The sequence below is a fragment of the Pan troglodytes genome, chromosome 7 (assembly GCF_028858775.2).
Source record: "Pan troglodytes isolate AG18354 chromosome 7, NHGRI_mPanTro3-v2.0_pri, whole genome shotgun sequence".
Lineage (NCBI taxonomy): Eukaryota > Metazoa > Chordata > Mammalia > Primates > Hominidae > Pan > Pan troglodytes.
In genome coordinates this window covers 49,925,056-49,946,451 of record NC_072405.2, presented here as the reverse complement: position 1 = coordinate 49,946,451, position 21,396 = coordinate 49,925,056, and positions in this window count along the sequence as shown.

The following is a 21,396-nucleotide window of genomic DNA, read 5'->3' as shown; positions in this document are numbered from 1 at the left end:
GGGCACCCACCTTTCCTAAGACCCTTAGAGGACCCAGAGGACAGAGAGGAACATGACCAGAAAATGCAGAATATGTATAAATTTCCACCCTCCATCTGTGAAGATGCCTATGCTCAGGTGTCAGTCTTTTCCCTTGAAAAGCAGAAAGGAGAAAAGAAGGGAATGGAGCACAATCTCTGTGTGCACACTGAGAAGCCGTGCTCTGTCACAAGTGTCCTGAATGGGTCCTACAGTGGCTGCAGCGGGAGAGGACCCTAGAATTCAGCACAGACTTCAAAGATGAAAAGTTTCTGTGGTTCTGGGAGGCTTGTGATTCCTGAGTGCTGCAGGCAGGAAAAGGCTATCACATAGCCCAGGAGCAAAGTCACCAAGCAGGTATGGAGGAAGATGCAAGTGACATAAAAACTGTGTTTACTTATCTTTTTCAGAAGCATGCTGTAATCTTAACTGCTCTGTTGTAGCTATAATTCCTGCATGTCTGATTCAAGTCATTTGGGGTCAGTATGAAATCAAGCCTGGGGAAAGTTTTTCCCAGGAGATATTTGCTGAGCTAAACAAAACCTCCTTTGACCTCAAAGTTCTGGGATACCTGCCACTGGAACCTTTAGCTAAAAGACTACAGCCTTCTGGGCCATTTCCTCTAACCCCACATCACCTTCCATGTGCAGACTGAACATAGGGCCAAGCACAGGAGAGGCACTGCCCCCCATTTCCCTAACAATCATGCTGAAGCATATTCAAAAGACTAGATTTGGAGTTCAAAGGAGGAGAAAACTCATATGTGGAAGACCCAGATTCCCAAGGGTCTTTCAAGATAAGTCTGGCCCTCTGCAGATGCACACACATGTGAATGCATGTGCATGCCTGTGTGTGCATACGTGTGTGTGTTACTTGGGAGAACACAAGGCTATCTCACTTCATCCATCATAAAGAAATCATAAGCCGGCCAGGCGTGGTGGCTCACACCTGTAATCCCAGCACTTTGGGAGGCCGAAGTGGGTGGATCACTTGAGGCCAGGAGTTCGAGACCAGCCTGGCCAACATGGTGAGACATGGTGAAACCCTGTCTCTACTAAAAATACAAAAATTAGCTGGGCGTGGTGGTGAGTGCTTGTAGTCCCAGATACTCAGGAGGTTGAGGTGGGAGAATCGCTTGAACCCGGGAGGTGGAGGTTGCAGTGAGCTGAGATCATGCCACTGCACTCCAGCCTGGGTGACAGAGTGAGACTGTCTCAAAAAAAAAAAAAAAAAAGAAAGAAAGAAAGAAAGAGAAAAAAAAATCATAAACTATAGGCCCCACTTTTATCCCTGCTCGTAAATAGAACTTATTGTATATTCTGGGTTAAATGAACAAACATACAAAAAGCAACAGAACTTTGGAAATGCATGCTCCCTACAGCTCCTCTCTTACCACATCACAAACTTTTCAGAGACAAAAGGAAAGAAATTAAGTCCCACGTCCATGACAGCTGTGGTGTCTGCTCTGACAGGTGGCTCCATGGGCTCCACCGAGTAGGGACGGATTCTGCCATAGCTGTCACCTTTGTGGCTTCTGCTATTAGCAGGACCTGGGATATGTCTTCAGCAGGTCGGGGCGAGGGTGGGTGGATGTCCATGCCTTACCAGGCTCACAGTGGCCATATCCTGATGGTAACAATCAAAAAGAAGACAAAGAGGCCGGGCGTAGTGGCTCATGCCTATAATCCCAGCACTTTGGGGGGCCAAAGTGGGCAGATCACCTGAGATCAGGAGTTGGAGACTAGCCTGGGCAACATGGTGAAACCTCGTCTCTACTAAAAATACAAAAATTAGCTGGGCATGATGGCAGGTGCCTGTAATCCCAGCTACTGGGGAGGCTGAGGTAGAAGAATCACTTGAACCCAGGAGGCGGAGGTTGCAGTGAGCCGAGATGACTCCACTGCACTCCAGCCTGGGCAAAAGAAAGGTGACAAAGTGCTGAAGTCCCACTTCTGGTAACCCCTCCTCATCCTTGGGTCACCCCTAGGTTTTGACCCCAGAAACCAGCTGTCCCCGCAGCATGGGTTAGGGGAAAGGAGTCAGTTAGATATGGGCTCAAACCATAGCTCCACCACTCTCTGTATCATTGGGCCAGTTACTTAACCTCTGAGCCTCGGTTTACTCATCTGTAAAATAGGAATAATTCCACACACCTTGCAGGGTTTCTGTGAGATTGGAACTAACGCAGGTGCCTGGCATACACAGACAGTAAACAGTAGCCCTGTATTATCCAGAGAAGGCTTTGATGTGAGTGTCGGTGTCCCCTCCAAAATTTACATGTCAAAACTTAACTCCCACGGTGACAGTATTGAGAGGTAGGGCCTTTGTGAGGTGATAAGGCCATCAGGGCTTCATCCTCATGGATCAGATTCATGCCCTTATAAAAGGGCTTGAGGGAGTGAGTTTGGCCCTTTTTGCTCTTCCATCCCTTCCACCATGTGAAGACACAGCATTCAAGTCACCACCTTGGAAGAAGAGACCAGGCTCTTGCCAGACACTGAACCTGCCAGCGCCTTGATTTTGGACTTCCCAACCTCCAGAACTGTGAGCAATAAATGTCTATCATTTATAAATTACCCAGTCTCAGATATTTTGTTAAAGTGCCACAGATGGACTAAGACAAAGGCTGGCAGACCTGAGTTTGAATCCCCACTTCACAAAGTAGTAGCTGGGCTGCCAGGACTGGTTAGTTAAGCTCTTCAACTCCACTGTTCTCATCTGTAAAATGAAGCAGATGAACCACTTCTGCAAGACAGATGAGAAGATTCAAATGGAATCATGCACAGAGCGTAGAATACTGCAGGCACTTAAACACTGGCAGACTCACACTCTCTCCTTCCTCTCAAATTCACGCCACTAGTAAATGGTGGAGACAGTTCTAATCTGGTCTTCTCAACAACGGGATAAGCCGTTCCAAAGTTGCAGCTACCCACTCTTGTAACAGTCCTAGCAAGTCAACTGCTAGCTGGGAGGCTACAGAAGGACTCAATGAGTGACCAGATTAGTTTACCTGCAAACCCCTGAGATCTGGACTCCAGAGTAGGGGTCTGAACTAGGTGCCCAGGGCTGAATTCAGCATGCAGATGTGTTCATTCATGGAACAGTGCTTTTATAGAAACTGTAGCTTGCCAGGTGCAGTGGCTCATGCCTATAATCCCAGCACTTTGGGAGGCCGAGGCGAGTGGATCACCTGAGATCACCTGAGGTTCGAGATCAGCTTGGCCAGCATGGTGAAACTCTGTCTCTACTAAAAATACAAAAATTAGCCAGGCGTAGTAACACACGTCTGTAATCCCAGCTACTTGGGAGGCTGAGGCAGGAGAATCGCTTGAACCTGGGAGGCAGAGGTTGCAGTGAGCCGAGGTCGCACCACTGCACTCCAGCTTGGGTGACAGAGTGAGACCCTGTCTCAAAAAAGAAAGAAAGAAACTGTAGCTTGCCTCTAGGAAGGGCGAGCCTGGCCCAGTGAGTGACCCACCACTTCCCATGTCCCATACCTGGGCTCCACAGCAACATCACCTGTCTGGCTCAGGCAGGTGTTTGAGTCTGTGCACCTGCTATAAACCTCACTATGCAAAGAAGTGGTCCATGCACAGAAGAAGCAGCCTCCCTTGGGAAATTTTAGAAATGTGGCATTTCGGGACTTATCTCAGACCTCCTGAATCGGAATCTGCATTTCAACAAATTCCCTGCTGGTGTGAGGAGATCCAGAGTGAACATGTCTGTGTGCACATGTGTGGACAGCACCCCTCTTCTCAGACACAGTGCCTGGATGCTATCGTTTGGATATTTGTCCCCACCATCTCCAATGTTGAGATGTGATCCCCAATGTTGGAGGTGAAACCTAATGTGAGGTGTTTGGGTCGTAGGGGTGGATGCCCTCACCAGATGCCCAGTCTCCCAGCCAGCAGAATCATGAGCCAAGGGAACCTCTTTTCTCAGCCGGGTGCAGTGGCTCACACCTGTAATCCCAGCATTTTGGGAGGCCAAGGTGGGCATATCACCTGAGGTCAGGAGTTCGAGAACAGCCTGACCAACATGGGGAAACCCTGCCTTTACTAAAAAATACAAAAATTAGCTGGGTGTGTTGGCGGGTGCCTGTAATCCCAGCTACTCAGGAGGCTGAGGCAGGGAGAATTGCTTGAACCCGGGAGGCGAAGGTTGCAGCAAGCTGAGATTGTGACACTGCACATCAGCCTGGGTGACAGAGTGAGACTCCATCTCAAAAGAAAAGAAAAGAAACCTCTTTTCTTTATGAATTACCCACCTTAAGGTATGTCTTTATAGCAACACAAATGGACTAAGACACTGGCCTAAATTGGAGTCTCAGTGAAAAAGTTGTTAAACAAGTACAGACGGGTATGGGCAGATGAGCATGGGCAACACAGCTGTAACTCGATTGTGAGCAGAATAAGGAAAAGCTTCTGAGGACCAGAGGGTAGCTGCCATAGAGCCCACACAATGCTCTCCTAGGTAAGGCCAGGAGATTCAACGGGTGCAAGACTAGACTCCGAGGGTCCCATCAGTGAAGACACAGGGAAGCAAACCACTAGCAGAGGCTGAAGGAGGCAGAAGGAGAAAGCCCAGGAGGTCAGCTTCTGATAGCACTGAAAACCCAATCCAAAGTCAGAGGACATCACCAGGGCTCCTGTTTAGAATGAGGCTCCACAGTAATTGAGATTAGCTCTGTCTTTTATCTTCTGCTTCAAATGGCCAGGACAGCATAATATTCTAGAAGATTTTCATTGGAACATTATCTTGCTTAGAACAATTCATTCACCCGCTGACAATGCGCAGATAAACAAAATGGTACCAAATACATACAAATCCTGTAATTACTGTTGGATCACGTCATTTCAGCTTGGTTCTGAGATTGGGCTGGGAGTTTATGGAGGAATCTAATACAGACTTCTGCTTGAAAGGATTTCCCCTCATCCCAAGGCACAGGTCCTGGGAATGAGGCTAAGAGGTTCCCTGAGGTCATCTCGTCCCCAGGGCCTGGGAGCTCTGACAGGACCCATCTGGCATCAGACCAGGATGCCAAAGAGGTGCTTGTTTGTTCCCTACAATGCAGGAGGCCCAGGTGCAGGGGAGACTCTAGCACCTTCCAAGAAATGGGCTCGACTGGGTGCGGTGGCTCACGCCTGTAATCCCAGCACTTTGGGAGACCGAGGCAGGTGGATCAGCTGAGGTCAGGAGTTCGAGAACAGCCTGGTCAATATGGCGAAACCCCGTCTCTACTAAAAATACAAAAATTAGCTGGGCATGGTGGCGAGCACCTGTAATCCCAGCTACTGGGAAGGCCGAGGCAGGAGAATCGCTTGAACCTGGGGGGCGGAGGTTGCAGTGAGCTGAGATCATACCACTTCACTCCAGTCTGGGGGACTGAGTGAGACTCTGTCTCAAAAAAAAAAAAAAAAAAAAAAAGAAAGAAAACAAAAGAAGAAATGGGCTCTTTCTATTAATAAATGCCCCACATTCACACATTTATCCTCCAACAGCTGTGCGTGATTAGCACCCCTATTTTCCAGATGAAGAAGCTGAGGTAGGCAAGTTCACTGGAGTGCCCAAGGCCCATGGCTGCTCAGTGGTGATTCAGCTCCACTCCAAAGCACATGCTTTGCACCCTCACCACACTGCAACGGAACAGCCAAGCCTGCCCCACTCCTGCTGCTACTTTCTGCAGACATTTATTAAACATTCACTATGTGCTAGGCATCGTTCTAGGTGCTTTACTTAGCTCATGTAATTTTCAAAAATCCATGTAAAATAGGCACTACTATTATGCCCACTGTCTTGCCAGGACACGGCACGCAGAAGTTAAGTAACCTACCCTAAATCACACAGCTTAATCCCGGCAGACAGACCCTGAAGCTCCCGCTCTTAACCACCATAAAAACACCATAAAAAGGGAAAGGAGAGAAGGCCTATTTGAATTAAGGCTGGGCTGTTGAACTGTTTAAAAGAAAATGAAGGTCATATGTGCTGTAAATGAAAATCTATGTAATCGACATTTGAGGTCTGCCTTTTGCCTCGCTCTGTGCTTAGAGCTGGGAATAGAGACAAGCGTGAGCTCCCTACCTTGCTGACCTCACAGTCTAGAGGAGTGCGCCAAGAAACAAAGGGAATGCGGCTGCTAGTGCTCTGAGGAATGCCTTCACTGGGGACAGAGACACCTGTGGGAAGCGGTGGTTAAGAAGCAAGAACATTAAATAATGTACACTAGCAATAATGCGACTCACAATTGATCCACACAGCACCATTCTCACCAAAAGCATTATATCGTTTAACATATAAGGATTACTAAACATATACTTTAACATATAAGGAGTACTAAAATAAAGGTGTTTCGGTAAGAATCATCGTGTCTACATTACCTAAAATTAAGAATTCATATAATTTGAATGAGGCTGTACAGTATATGAAAAGCTGTGACCGAATTCCCATTTTTAACAATATTAATATACTCACTATCACAAGCCAAAGTTTTCAAGACACTTCCTTATACATTATTATTTTTTTGAGACAGGGTCTCACTCTGTGCCCAGGTTGGAGTGCAGTTTCACAATCATGGCTCACTGCAACCTCCACCTCCCGGGCTCAAGCAATCTTCCCATCTCAGCCTCTCCAGTAGCTGGGACCACAAATGCGTGCCACCATGCCCAGCTAATTTTTTGTATTTTTTGTAGAGACAGGGTCTCATATGTTGCCCAGAATGGTCTTGAACTCCTGGGCTTAAGTGATCCGTCTGCCTCAGCCTCCCAAAATGCTGGGATTACAGATGTGAGCCACTGTGCCTGGCTGTCTTGTACATTATTTTTTGTTTTATTAAAATGTTAATTATAAATTGACGGTTTATAATTGTGTATATCTTGGGTGTTAAAAGTGATGCTATATTTATGAATAGAATGAGGAATAATTAAATCAGGCTAATTAACAGATCCATCACCTCAAATACTTATCATTTTTTGTGATGAGAGCATAGAAATTTAGTCTCCTTGCAGTTTTTAAATGTACAATACACTATTATTAACTATATTCACTACACTGTGCGATAGAGCTCAAATAAAACCTCATTCCTGGCTGGGCGCAGTGGCTCACGCCTGTAATCCCAGCACTTTGGGAGGCCAAGGCAGGCAGATCACGAGGTCAGGAGATTGAGACCATCCTGGCTAACACGGTGAAACCCCGTCTCTACTGAAAATACAAAAAATTATCTGGGCGTGGTAGTGCACACCTGTAGTACCAGCTACTCAGGAGGCTGAGGCAGGAGAATCACTTGAACCCGGGAGGTGGAGGTTGCAGTTAGCTCCAGCCTGGTGACAAAAGTGAGACTCTGTCTCAAAAACAAACAAACAAACAAACAAAAACAACCTCATTTTTCTTGTCTAATTGTGTGCCCTCTGACCATCATCTCCCCACTCTCCCAACCCTTGGTCTCTGTACTTACCACTCTACTCTCTGCTTCTATGAATTCAATTGTCTGAGACTCCACATATGAGTGAGAACATGTGGTATTTGTCCTGTGATTGATTTATTTTACTTAGCATAATGTTCTTCGATTCCATCCATGATGTCGCAAATGACAGGATTTCCTTCTTTCTTAACGCTGAATAATATTCCATGATGACATATGCCACATTTTCCTTATCTACTCATCTATGATGGACACAAGTTGATTCCAAATCTTGGTCATTGTGAATAGTGCTGCAATAAACATGGGAGTGCAGGTATCTCTTTGATATATTGATTTCCTTTCCTAGTAGGGGACTGCTGGATCATATGGAAGCTCTGGTTTTAGTTTTAGGAATCTCCATGCTGTTTTCCACAATAGCTAATCTAATTTACATTCCCACCAAGAGCAGGCAAGGGTTTTCTTTACTTCACATCCTCAACAACACTTGCATTTTTGATAACAGTCATTCTGACAGGTGCGAGGCGATAGCTCATTGTGGTTTTAATTTGCATTCCCTAATGATTAGTGAGGTGGAGCGTTGTTTTTTCATGTCTGTTGGTCATTTGTATGTCTTATTTTCAGAAATGTCTATTCACGTCCCAGGCCCATTTTTTAATTGGGTTATTTGTTTTCTTGCTATCGAAGTGTTTGATTTGTTTTGGGGGTTTTTGTTTTGTTTTCTTTCCTGAGACAGAGTCTCGTTCTGTCACCCAGGCCAGAGTGCAGTGGTGCGATCTCAGCTCACTGCAACCTCTGCCTCCCAGGCTCAAGCAATTCTCCTGCCTCAGCCTCCCGAGTAGCTGGGACTACAGGCACCCGCCACTATGCCCGTCTAATTTTTGTATTTTTAGTAGAGATGGGGTTTCACCGTATTGGCCAGGCTGGTCTCAAACTCCTGACCTCAGGTGATCCACCTGCCTCAGCCTCCCAAAGTGCTGGTATTACAGGCGTGAGCCACCGCACCCGGCCTTCTGTTTGAGTTCTTTATCTATCTTGGATAGCCCTTCACTAGATGTATAATGTGCAAATTTATTTTATTTTATCTATTTATTTATTTAGAGATGAAGTCTTGCTCTGTCACACAGGCTGGAGTGCAGTGGCATCATCTCGGCTCACTGCAACCTCCACCTCCTGGGTTCAAGCGATTCTCCTGCCTCAGCCTGCCGAGTAGCTGGGACTACAGACACAAGCCACCATACCTGGCTAATTTCTGTATTTTTAGTAGAGAAGGGGTTTCACCATGTTGGCCAGACTGGTCTCAAACTCCTGACCTCAGGTGATCCACCTGCTTCGGCCTCCCGAAGTGCTGGGATTACAGGCATGAGCCACCACGCCCGGCCTATTTGCAATTTTTTTGTCCCAGTCTGTAAGTTGGATTCTTACTCTCGTCATCATTTCCTTTGCTGTGCAGAAGCTTTTTCATTTGATATGACCCCATTTGTCTACTTTTGCTTTTGTTGTCTGTGCTTTTGGGGTCAAAGCCAAAATATCATTGTCCAGACCAATGTTGTGCAGTTTTTCCCTTATGTTTTCTTTTAGAAGTTTTAGAGTTTCTGGTTTTACATTTAAGCCTTTTATTCAATGTGAGTTGATTTTTGTATATGATGAGAGATAAGAATTTCATTTCACTTTTCTGCATGTGGATATCCAGTTTTCCCAGCGCTATTTTTTGGAGATAAATGCTTCCCCCATTGTGTATTCTTGGCATCTTCATAAAAAAATCGGGCTGGGCATGATGGCTCACACCTGTAATCCCAGCACTTTGGGAGGCCAAGGTGGGCAGATCACTTGAGGTCAGGAGTTTGAGACCAGCCTGGCCAACATGGCAAAATCCTGTCTCTACTAAAAATGCAAAAATTAGCTGGACGTGGTGGTGGGTGCCAGCTACTTGGGAGGGTGAGGCAGGAGAATCACTTGAACCCGGGAGGCAGAGGTTGCAGTGAGCCAAGTTTGTGCCACTGCACTCCAGCCTGGGAGACAGAGTGAAACTGTGTCTCAAAAAAAAAAAATTAGTTGCCCATAAATGTGTGGGATCATATCTGGGCTCTACTCAGTTCCATTGTTCAGTGCTTCTATTTTTATGCCAGTACCATGCTGTTTTAATTACTGTAGCTTTGTAGTATGGTTTGAAGTCAGGTAATGTGATGCTTCCAGCTTTGCTCTTTTTGCTCGTGATTGCCTTGGCTATTCAGGATTTTTTGTGATTCCATGTGAATTTTAGGATTGTTTTTTCTATTTCTATGAAAAATGACATTGAAATTTTGATAGGGATTGCATTCTTGAACATTATTTCTTGTAATTCTCCAACTGGCCATCCAGTTTTATTCCCAATTTGCAGATGAGAACACTGAGGCATGCAGTGCTGAGAAGACTTGTCTGAGGCCAGAACTCTAGTAAGCGTGAGGCCTGGGGCTGACACCCTGCCTTCCAGCTTTCATCCAGATCTGTGTCCGCTCCCCAGGTGTATAAAGGCCTGAAATTCCAAGCTACAGTGGACACAAGAAGATGAGAGGACATCCTCTAACCAAAGGCACACTGATCAAATGTGTTCCAGTTCATTTTCACAGCAAGCATCATGTTTACTGGAGTGGTTCCTGCTGTTTTATAGCTGGCTGCCAGTATTCCTGGATGGAGCAGATACCCCACAGCAAGCAATGTTCATGTAGGCAGCTTCCCAACCCGCCTGATGACAGGACTGGTCAGACACGTAGACCCCAGAGCCAGCAGGGATATTCGGACCCAGTGGGAGGTGGGAGGGGAGGGGAGGGGAGGGGAGGGGAGGGGCAGCCAAGGAACCTGTCTGGTTAACAAGGGCCTCAGGGACTGGCGACGGAGGCATGTCAGAAACAGTGATTTTTTAAAAAAAATTTAAGTTCTGGGACACATGTGCTGAACGTGCAGGTTTGTTACATAGGTATACATGTGCCATGGTGGTTTGCTGCACCTATCAACCTGTCATCTAGGTTTTAAGCCCTGCATGCATTAGGTATTTGTCCTAATGCTCTCCCTCCTGGGAAAGAGTGATTTTTAAAGCCCAATTTGATTTAAATCCATATGTTTTGGTTCTCCCTGCCCTCTATGGAGTTGTCCACATATGACCTAATTGATTTCTGTGGTTTTTTCCTTCTTCCCCAGATGACAAAGATACGAATGACCCAGAAAGGTGGCAAGGGTGAAAGACAGAGCAATGACAGGTCCAGGTGTCCTGCCGCGCAATGCCTGCAGAAGGTCTTATGGAAGAAAACTTCCGTAGGCTCTTGGGGTTTAAGATTGTATTTATTTATTTTCTCAAGAGACCCTGCTTTAGCAGAATTTGCTAAATTGCTGCTGCTCAGTGCTGGAAAGAAGGCAACGCTGGCCTTACAATTCTAGCATGGCTCTGCCTGAGAGCTGGTGCTTCTGTTCGGTGAAGGCCTGCTGCATCTGGCTGCTTGTGGCATGGCCTGGTCTGCCTCCCACCAGGTGAGGGGGTCCTCAGGAGATCCTAGCAGTCCCTGAATCTGGAACAGCCTGAGACTGGAACGACTCCACCCCTGCACCCGCTTTCGTGATCTGCCCCCGGCTGTTTTGCTGAGAAGAGAGGCTGTAGGACTTCTTATTCAAGCTGTGCTGAACCTACAAAGTCACAAGGCAGAAACGGCTCTGATCCAGTCTTATTGCCACATCACTCACAGGCCCAGGAGTCCCCTCCCTTAAAGTCACGGGCATCCTTCATGGAACCAATGCTCCTCTGCCAGCTGTCCCACCTCAGAAGCCCCAGCTTGTTCTCTCCAATACTATTTTTTACTCTTCAGAGCCATAAAGCAAAGACTGATCCTACATTTGACCTTGGCCTTGGGCGCAAATGGAGGGAAGTTATGGTTTGCACAGGTAGGAGGAGAGCTTCTGGTGACTGGCAGGGGTAGGGGTAGGGGCAGGGGTAGGGGCGGACTGACTAGGGACCCCATTTGCAAGTCTGTTGAGAAGTTCTCCTTGTCAGAAATAACCCCAGGGGCAGGACACAAAGAGCCCACATTCTTTATCCAATAACTCCTTGATCCTGTTGCCGCTAGGGAAAGGCACCAGTGCCCAAGGAGGAGCCGTGGTGTTGGAAGCAGCATGGGGAGGCTGCTTCTCTTCCCAAGTCCAGCAGCCTGCAGCCTCCTTCCCTCCGCCAGCCCAGAAGGCATGTGTTCCAAAGCCCCTCATTAGGCCTCTCTTAGCAAGCAAACAAGTATCATTAATCTTGGTAAAGTGAGTGAAAGCACATTCACCTGTCCGAGCAAGAGAATTAATGTTGTGTCAATAGGAAATCAGTGTTTACCCCAGCCTTTCTCTCTTCCCTTTGCTACAAAAAGCCCAGGCAGGGCCGAACAGCCCCAGTGCCAGACGAGGGAAAAACAAAAACCCAACATGCAGGGGCCGGGGTGTGGTGGAGCTGGGAGGGCAGGGGCAGGAAAGGCCCTCCTGAGGGTGAGCTCTTGGGTGCAGAGGACAGAAGCCCTCAACCTCAGACAAGGCGGCGGGGGGCGGTGACCACAGGGCCTTGGGGTCAGAGGCTGTCATTGGATTGTGGGTCCCTAGGAGGACATGATCCCCCCAGCCCAGCCCTACAAACAGAGGTGTCAGTGGGAGATACCGCCTTTCCAATGCACATGCCTGTGGCTCTCTGCCTCCATGCCTGCAGTTACATGGAACTGTTACAGGAAAGGGGTCCCGATCCAGACCCCAAGAGAGGGCTCTTGGATCTCTCACAAGAAAGAATTCAGGGTGAGTCCATACAGTAAAGTGAAAGCAAGTTTATCAAGAAAGTAGAGGAATCAGGCCGGCCCCGGTGGCTCACGCCTATAATCTCAGCTCTTTGTGAGGCCAAGGCAGGTGGATCACTTGAGGTCAGGAGTTCAGGACCAGCCCGGCCAACATGGTGAAACCCCGTCTCTACTAAAAATACAAAAATTAGCTGGACATCATGGCGGGTGCCTATTGTTCCAGCTACTCAGGAGGCTGAGGCATGAGAATTGCTTGAACCTGGGAGGCAGATGTTACAGTGAGCCGAGATCGCACCACTGCACCCCAGATTGGCGACAGAGCGAGACTCTGTCTCAAAAAAAAAAAAAAAGTAGAGGAATAACAGAATGGCTACTCCATGGACAGAGCAGCCCCGACAGCTACCGGTTGCCCATTTTTATGGTTATTTTTGATGATATGCTAAACAAGGGATGGATTATTCATGCCTCCCCTTTTAGACCACATAGGGTAACTCCCTGACATTGCCATGGCATTTGTAAACTGTCATGGCACTGGTAGGAGTGTAGCAGTGAGGACAACCAGAGGTCACTCTCGTCACCATCTTGGTTTTGGTGGGATTTGGCCGGCTTCCTTACTGCAACCTGTTTTATCAGCAAGGTCTTTATGAGCTGTATCTTGTGCTGACCTTCTAACTCATCCTGCGACTAAGAATGCCTTAACCTCCTGGGAATGCAGCCCAGCAGGTCTCAGCCTCATTTTACCCAGCTCCTATTCAAGATGGAGTTGCTCTGGTTCACAGGCCTCTGACAGAGCTGCATGGGCTGAGTGGGACCAGGCAAGTGACAAAGGAGCTGCTGTTCATTACGCCTACTAAGTGCCAGGTGCTGTGTGGGGCCTGAAAGGTAATCTCCAGGAGTCCTACAGAGCAGGTATCCATTCTACCTTTCTCTCAGATAAGGAAGAGATATTACTGTGCCGAAAAACTCAAGAGGCCAGCCGTGAAGACATACATGGAGGAAGTGGGTATGAACCCAGGCCCCACCCAAAGCCAGTGTTCCCCAGGGATCATCGCAGACACACACACACACACACACACACACACACACACATTCACTCCAGGAAGGATCAGCCCCAGCTCGGGAGGTCAAGTGTAAAGCAACCCCCCTGGGTCATTCCCCGCCATCCCCTTAAGCCCGGGCAGGCCTGGCTGTGGGAGGGTCCGGGAGAGGCAGGGTTGGGACGGTGCGTGCCTGTGTGCCCCAGGAAAAGAAACCCAGCAGGCCGATAAGATCTCTGTTTCCAGAGCAAAGCACCAATTAAACACAAGGCAGATGTGAGCAAATAAAACTGTGGCGTCCAGAGAGAAAATCAATACTAGATTATATGTCCCGGCCCAATCATATACCAATTAATACCGGAGGGTGGGGTGAGGGAGATAAGTCCACGGCCAGAACCAAGGCTGGCTGTGCCGGCCCCCGAGGCCCACGCCCTCCAACTTTCCAGAATGTGGGGTGGGGGGCGGGGGGCAGCCCTTCTCGGTAGGGACTGGGACCCCTGAGTCTCAAGGGCCTGGGCTTAGCTCTCTGCGGAGCCCCGTGAGCGGGAAGCATGGAGGAGGGGAGGAAATGTTGTCCATCTGCACCGGGCCCACTGGGCCTGCAGACAGGGGTAGGGGAACAAGGGCTGCTGTGGGAGGGTGGTGCTCCCAGGAAGAAGTGGGTGACCCAGACCCTGCGGACAGTCTGCGGGATGGTTAATGCACCCCGGAAGAAATAAGGGGCTTGCTCTTGGAAAGTCATAGGAAACTAGGCGAACATGGGAAAACTGGAAAACACAGTTCTCACCCCAAGAAGTGAGGTTGAAGTCTCTGGTTGTTCCATCCATATTTTATTGAATGAGAAGTACAGCCAAGTAGTTAATAAATCATTTTCCAGAGGGGTGACAAAAGACAGGCAGTGAAGGCTTGCAGCACAGGAGCCAGTGACAGTGACACTGGGTGTGGAGTGGCGCTGCCCAGGACATTCTGTGGAAGGGCTTCAGGCCCATCACTGGGTGCCGGGGAAGAGGCAGCATGACACAACCGCTGCCCGCCAGCAGACGGAGTGTACCCAGCATAGGGGTCCCCTGCCCCAGGGAGGTGGTTTTGGCATTGTCAGAAGGACAAGTCAAAAGTGCTCATGTCCCAGCTAGGGGAAATCTGGCTGTGGGCTCGGGGGCCGGATGTTGGGAGATTTTGTGGAAACGGACACTTGCTTTAGACCCTCTGTCCTGGCCTCACAGGGCAGTTACAGACTGTCAAGTCCCCTTCCACAAAAACTCCCAAAGTCCTTGGGGAAATCAGACCCAGGATGTGTAAGAAACAGAACAAAAGTGGAAGGAAAGGTGGCAAATCACTGATGAGCCAGGCACCTGCGTCCAGTGTTGCCCTACCAGAAGCCCCTGGCCAGAGCTCCTGCAGTGGCCTGAATACTCCCTGCACATGAGTCCCGGAGGCAGAGGCCTTTTCTGAGTGGGAGTTTCATGGGCCACGGACTGTTGCATGCCAAAGAAAAGCAAAATTTGCTAGCCGAATATTCTTTAGACATTTTGCAAGATGCACGGCCTCCCTGACAATTTTTAATGTACTAACTGCCTGGTCCAGTGAGCTGATTAATTGGTGCTGGAGAGATCAATAAAAAACAGAAAATTAAAACAATTTTAAAGTGATTAAGTAGTTTAACACCTGTCTCCCGTCACGTCAGCGCAGGAAGAAAAATAAAGCAGGTGTCGAAGGGGCCTCCTGAACCAAGAGAAAACAGCGCCTGCCTGGGAGAAATGACAAATCACAGCTGGCGGATCAATCTGCGTACGCACAAGCCCTTCCCCAAGCCCACGCCGAGCAGCAGGAACCGGGACCCCGGCCCCAGGCTGGGCCCTCCCAGCCTCTCTTTCCAGCCTCTCCTGCAGAGGCTGAGCAGGGCCTCCGTGCCTCTCACCCAGCCCTGACTCCTCAGCAGGGAGGAGCAAGGTGTTTGTCTGTATTTGGAACACAGGGCAAGAGGGTGCAGAGGGAGCCTCCGAACATATGCCTAGAACTCTGGATGAATCAGAAGGAAAGGCACCAGTTAATCTCTTGATCTCACATCCAGCCATCCAGAGCTGAGTCTGTGCATATGGAGGGGTTCGAATGCACTGAAAGTGCATTTTCGTCACCCGGGCAAGGTGTGTCACACCTGTAATCGCAGCACTTTGGGAGGCCAAGAAAGGAAGATTGCTTGAGGCCAGGAGTTCAACATCAACCTGGGCAAAATAGTGAGACCCTGCCTTTATAAAAAATTTTAAAAATTAGCTCAGTGTGGTGGTGCGTCTGTAGTCCCAGTTACTTGGGAGGCTGAGGCAGGAGGATTGCTTGAACCCAGGAGCCCAGGCTGTAGTGAGCCATGAACATGATCACACCACTGCACTCCAGCCTGGGCAACAGAGTGAGACCTTGTCTCTTAAAACAACAACCGGGCCGGGCGCGGTGGCTCATGCCTGTAATCCTGGTCAGGGGTTCAAGACCAGCCTGACCAACATGGTGAAACCCTGTCTCTACTAAAAAATACAAAAATTAGCCAGGCATGGTGGCACATGCCCTGTAATACCAGCTACTCAGGAGGCTGAGGCAGGAGAATCGTTTGAACCTGGGAGGCAGAGGTTGCAGTGAACTGAGATCATGCCATTGCACTCCAGCTTGGGTGACAGAGCAAGACTCTGCCTCAAAAAACAACAACAACAACAACAACAACAACAAAAAACCCCAAAGAAAACCCAAAAAATGCATTTTGGGACCTGTGGGTTCAAGGGAAGGGAGTGCGGTCATGGCTACTCTTGGAATTACCAGTTCTCCTTTCTTACTCTAAAGGCAGACAGAGCCTCCTGACATCCCCCTTGCTGTGGCTTCCTGCTGGTGACATCAACAGGTGGTACAGGTACCTGCCGGGTGATGGCCCAAATGCCCCTTGTCCTGCCTTTAGCCAACCTCACTCCCTGATCCCCATCAGCAGCTGTAATGGCAGCTGACAAGCAAGAGCCATTCCTTTCCCAGTTTAATGTATTTGACTCCTGCATAGGAAGTAACCTCATGGAGTACGAGAAAGCCTGAGATCGTTCTTCAGCCTCCCCAGCAAAGTGCTCCTAACAGTGCAGTGGGATGGGTGTGGGCACAGGAAGTGAGGTGTCGGGGAGCCAGCGCAGGCTAGAGGGAAGCCCCCAGTGAAGCGTTTCAGAAGTGTCCTGCTTAACCCTGAAAGTGGACTTGAAGTCTCTATGTGTAAAATGCCAGGTGCTCCTACAGTTCCCTGTGTGCTGGGAATCCACAACCGTGGTGTCCTCCGGCTTCGCTGGCCAGCCTGGCACATTCCTGGGGGCGGGGCTGGAAGTCCTTGGAAGAGAAACTAGGTCCTTGACCAGCCTCCTGCACATGGGCACAGCCTGGACCACACTCCTGAAAACCACTCTACTAGCATTTGCCTGCTCTGCGGGACATTCATACCTGTTTGTTTTCTGCCGTCCAGCTTCCTAACCACCTTCAAGGTCCCCTGAGACCAGGAGAGAGAAGGAAATCCTAACAACCCCAGAGAAGGCCTGCAGCAGGTTGGAGCGCACTAGGGCCCGCAGCCACACTTCTTACTGAGAGTCCTGCTGTCAAAAGCCCTTGTGTGTTCCTACCTGCCACACTAAGCATGAATGGGAAGTCCGCAGCAGCAGCCTGGACGAGGGAGGGTCAAGGAGAAGGTGTTCCAACTATTTGCTTTAATAAAAACGTTTACTAGAAACACTAGAAAGTGTTTTCCCCCTCCCCCTCCCCCTCTCCCTCTCCCTCTCCCCACGGTATCCCTCTCCCCACAGTCTCCCTCTCCCTCTCTTTCCACGGTCTCCCTCTGATGCCGAGCCGAAGCTGGACTGTACTGCTGCCATCTCGGCTCACTGCAACCTCCCTGCCTGATTCTCCTGCCTCAGCCTGCCGAGTGCCTGCGATTGCAGGCACGCACTGCCACGCCTGACTGGTTTTCGTATTTTTTTGGTGGAGACGGGATTTCGCTGTGTTGGCCGGGCCGGTCTCCAGCTCCTAACCACGAGTGATCTGCCAGCCTTGGCCTCCCGAGGTGCCGGGATTGCAGACGGAGTCTCGTTCACTCAGTGCTCAATGGTGCCCAGGCTGGAGTGCAGTGGCGTGATCTCGGCTCGCTACAACCTCCACCTCCCAGCTGCCTGCCTTGGCCTCCCAAAGTGCCGAGATTGCAGCCTCTGCCTGGCCGCCACCCCGTTTGGGAAGTGAGGAGCATCTCTGCCTGGCTGCCCATCGTCTGGGATGTGAGGAGCCCCTCTGCCTGGCTGCCCAGTCTGGAAAGTGAGGAGCGTCTCTGCCCGGCGGCCATCCCATCTAGGAAGTGAGGAGCGCCTCTTCCCGGCCGCCATCACATCTAGGAAGTGAGGAGCGTCTCTGCCCGGCCGCCCATCGTCTGAGATGTGGGGAGCGCCTCTGCCCCGCCGCCCCGTCTGGGAGGTGAGGAGCGTCTCTGCCCGGCCGCCCTGTCTGAGAAGTGAGGAGACCCTCTGCCTGGCAACCGCCCCGTCTGAGAAGTGAGGAGCCCCTCCGCCCGGCAGCCGCCCCGTCTGGGAAGTGAGGAGTGTCTCCGCCCGGCAGCCACCCCGTCCGTGAGGGAGGTTGGGGGGGTCAGCCCCCCGCCCTGCCAGCCACCCCATCTGAGAGGTGAGGGGCGCCTCTGCCCGGCCGCCCCTACTGGGAAGTGAGGAGCCCCTCTGCCCGGCCAGCCGCCCCGTCCAGGAGGGAGGTGGGGGGGCCAGCCCCCTGCCCGGCCAGCCGCCCCGTCCAGGAGGTGAGGGGCGCCTCTGCCTGGCCGCCCCTACTGGGAAGTGAGGAGCCCCTCTGCCCGGCCACCACCCCGTCTGGGAGGTGTACCCAACAGCTCATTGAGAACGGGCCAGGATGACAATGGCGGTTTTGTGGAATAGAAAGGGGGGAAAGGTGGGGAAAAGATTGAGAAATCGGATGGTTGCCGTGTCTGTGTAGAAAGAAGTAGACATGGGAGACTTTTCATTTTGTTCTGTACTAAGAAAAATTCTTCTGCCTTGGGATCCTGTTGATCTGTGACCTTACCCCCAACCCTGTGCTCTCTGAAACACGTGCTGTGTCCACTCAGGGTTAAATGGATTAAGGGCAGTGCAAGATGTGCTTTGTTAAACAGATGCTTGAAGGCAGCATGCTCGTTAAGAGTCATCACCACTCCCTAATCTCAAGTACCCAGGGACACAAATACTGCGGAAGGCCACAGGGTCCTCTGCCTAGGAAAACCAGAGACCTTTGTTCACTTGTTTATCTGCTGACCTTCCCTCCACTATTGTCCTATGACCCTGCCAAATCCCCCTCTGCGAGAAACACCCAAGAATGATCAATAATAATAAAAAAAAAAGTGTTTTCCCTTTCCTACAACTTCCCCTGGGTGAGAATTCTGGTTGTATCGTCAGTGGTTGGGTTGATCTATGTAAGACCATCTATTTGGGGCCATATTCGTCTCGATAAAGTGCCAAACTCTTTACAGCAAACTCTATGCCAATGAAAATCTCACAAAAAGGCATTTCCAGTCTTCAGCTATTGGCCCACACTTTAAGAAATAATCCACACAGCCCGATTGCTGCAAAAGACTGTCTCCTGCCACATCTTCCTGCCACAGGTGACTCTGGTGGCGATTTGGCCAGGAAGGAAGCTAAAGGGTCCTGCCACACGAGCTTCTCTTGTTGATGACAGATGTCTGCTGACAAAGGGTGCCTGCCCCAGGGTGCATCCCCAGCTGGGAGAGGGCCGGTACTTGCCATCTCAGAACGCAGCCCAGCAGAGGCATCCAGCCCTGGCACCTGGGCACTCTTGGAGGCCAACACAAAGTTCTCAACTCGGCGCCCTCCAGCCTGCAGCTGATCCCTGCAGAGTAAGCCTCAGGCTGACGGAGATAAAGTTTGCCTGGGCCCAAGTTCCAAACTCGGCCGTTTTGTTTCTGTTAAAATGCAATTGTTTTTCTCTGGAGTGTGTGGTGACTGCTCCGCGTCAGGAAGATGTATGAAAACCTCCACTTCAATTCGGCATCCCTTTTCTCCCAGACAAACACGGTCGGATTTTAATAAATCAAAAAGCCACACTGTTTAATAAAAATTTATTGACTTACAAGTGATTATTTATCAAAAGACCATTAATAGCAGGTACTGAAATGATGTGTTACTGGGTGGTGCTGGGAGACTAATAGGAAATCAATGCAGCTAGCCGGCCAGAATGCATATGAGAAGCCCACCCCCCAGCAGCCAGCGCAATCACCCCCGCAACACACGCCAGGCGCCACCCCTGGCGCAATGAAAAGTTCCCCCTTTTTATTTATCGTTTACAAATGAAATGATCAATACTTTTAATCTAGAGCAAAATTTATTAACTTTCCCATCGGAGAGAGACATATTGACTGGGGGAGAGAGTGGGGTGTGTGTGCTGTAGAAGATGGATGGCTGCGTGGCCGTCTCCTAACCTGTCCGCGAGGCAGTGCACCTGCAGCTGCCCTTCCAGCCTACGGACCGGGCCACCTGGGACAAGTGCACCTGGAGAAGCCGAGTCTGGCCACCCGGGATGCACAGCAGGCAGGTGGGACCTATGACATGGGGGGATCCTTCATGCATCAGGGGACACTAGCAAGCAATAGCCCAGAAAATCAAGTTCCTGGCCAATTCCAGGAAGGAAATGGCAGGATTCAGAGACCCAGATTTCCACAGGACAACAGGGTTAGTGCCCACTGTTTGCTGTGCCGTGAAGGTCACACGATGGCACCCAAAAATGCCTGTCACTGGTCTGGGAAGGGCATTTCAGGGATCTGGAGCACTCCCCCTGACCCCTCACACATCAAGCCTCTTCTCTGAAAGGCAGCACCAGGGACGGATTCTGACACGGTGAAGCATCAAGTCCCAAGGCTGGTTCTGCTGTCAAGGGAATCCCACTAGCTTTATTAAAAAGTTCCCTCTTGGCTGGGCGCAGTGGCTCACGCCTGTAATCCCAGAACTTTGGGAGGCCAAGGAGAGTGGATCACCTGAGGTCAGGAGTTGGAGACCAGCCTGACCAACATGGTGAAACCCAGTCTCTACTAAATACAAAAAATTAGCTGGGTGTGGTGGTGCATGCCTGTAATCTCAGCTACTTGGAGGCTGAGGCAGAAGAATCACTTGAACCCGGGAGGTAGAGGTTGCAGTGAGCTGAGATTGTGCCATTGCACTCCAGCATGGGCAACAAGAGTGAAACTCCGTGTTTAAAAAAAAAAAAAAAGTTCCCTAACTGGTGGGTGGGAAGTCTCATGTTTGAGTAAAAAAGGCTGTCTGAGAACCACAATGAAGATACTGCCCAGCCTGAGAGCAGTATGGCCCCAGCCCCATGGCTGCCTAAAGCCCTTAAGGTCACCCTCAAGTGGGTTAGTTCCACTAGCCCTGATGTTTTAGAGAAGCAATGGATTCAAAGTTGACTTCCCGTATTTCCAAACCCAGAAGACTTCAGAGATCAAAGCCAAAGTTTGAACTATGGGCTTAAAAATAGAGAATTCAGAGGTGGACGAGGTCTCTGAGGTCATCTAGCCAAGTCCCTAGTTATGACTCACAAGACGGATGCAGAGAAGTGAAGGTGCAGCAGGCTTGGAGGGGGGTTAGCAGCTGACCAGCACTTCCCACTCATTACACCACCGGGGGTCATTCCCAGCTCAGCCCCACCCTTGCTGGGGTAACAGGAGGGAACACATCATTTTGTACTTTGCATGTTTCTAAGTGTCTTCAGTTTTTGCCCCGTAAGACCAACTCGGTTACCCCAAACCAGATACTCTGACTATGGGTCACTTGGGGCTTGCAGGACCCCTAATTTAAAAGGATGGAGCAGTCGCCTGGATGATGGTAGAAGGCATACACAGAAAGGGGAGGTTACGTTTCTGCAGGCGTGAATCAGTGCTCTCCTCACTGCCCGGCCCGCACAGGACTTCCCTCCACAGCACTGACTCCACGTGACTTCACACCAGGTGCGGCCACACCTGCCGGCAGGGGCCGCAGACAGCTGTGCTGAATGTGAGACAAAAGCAAAACCTGCGTGTGTGTATATATAAATACCTATGCAAATCACAAAAGTAACAAATCATAAAGTTTCA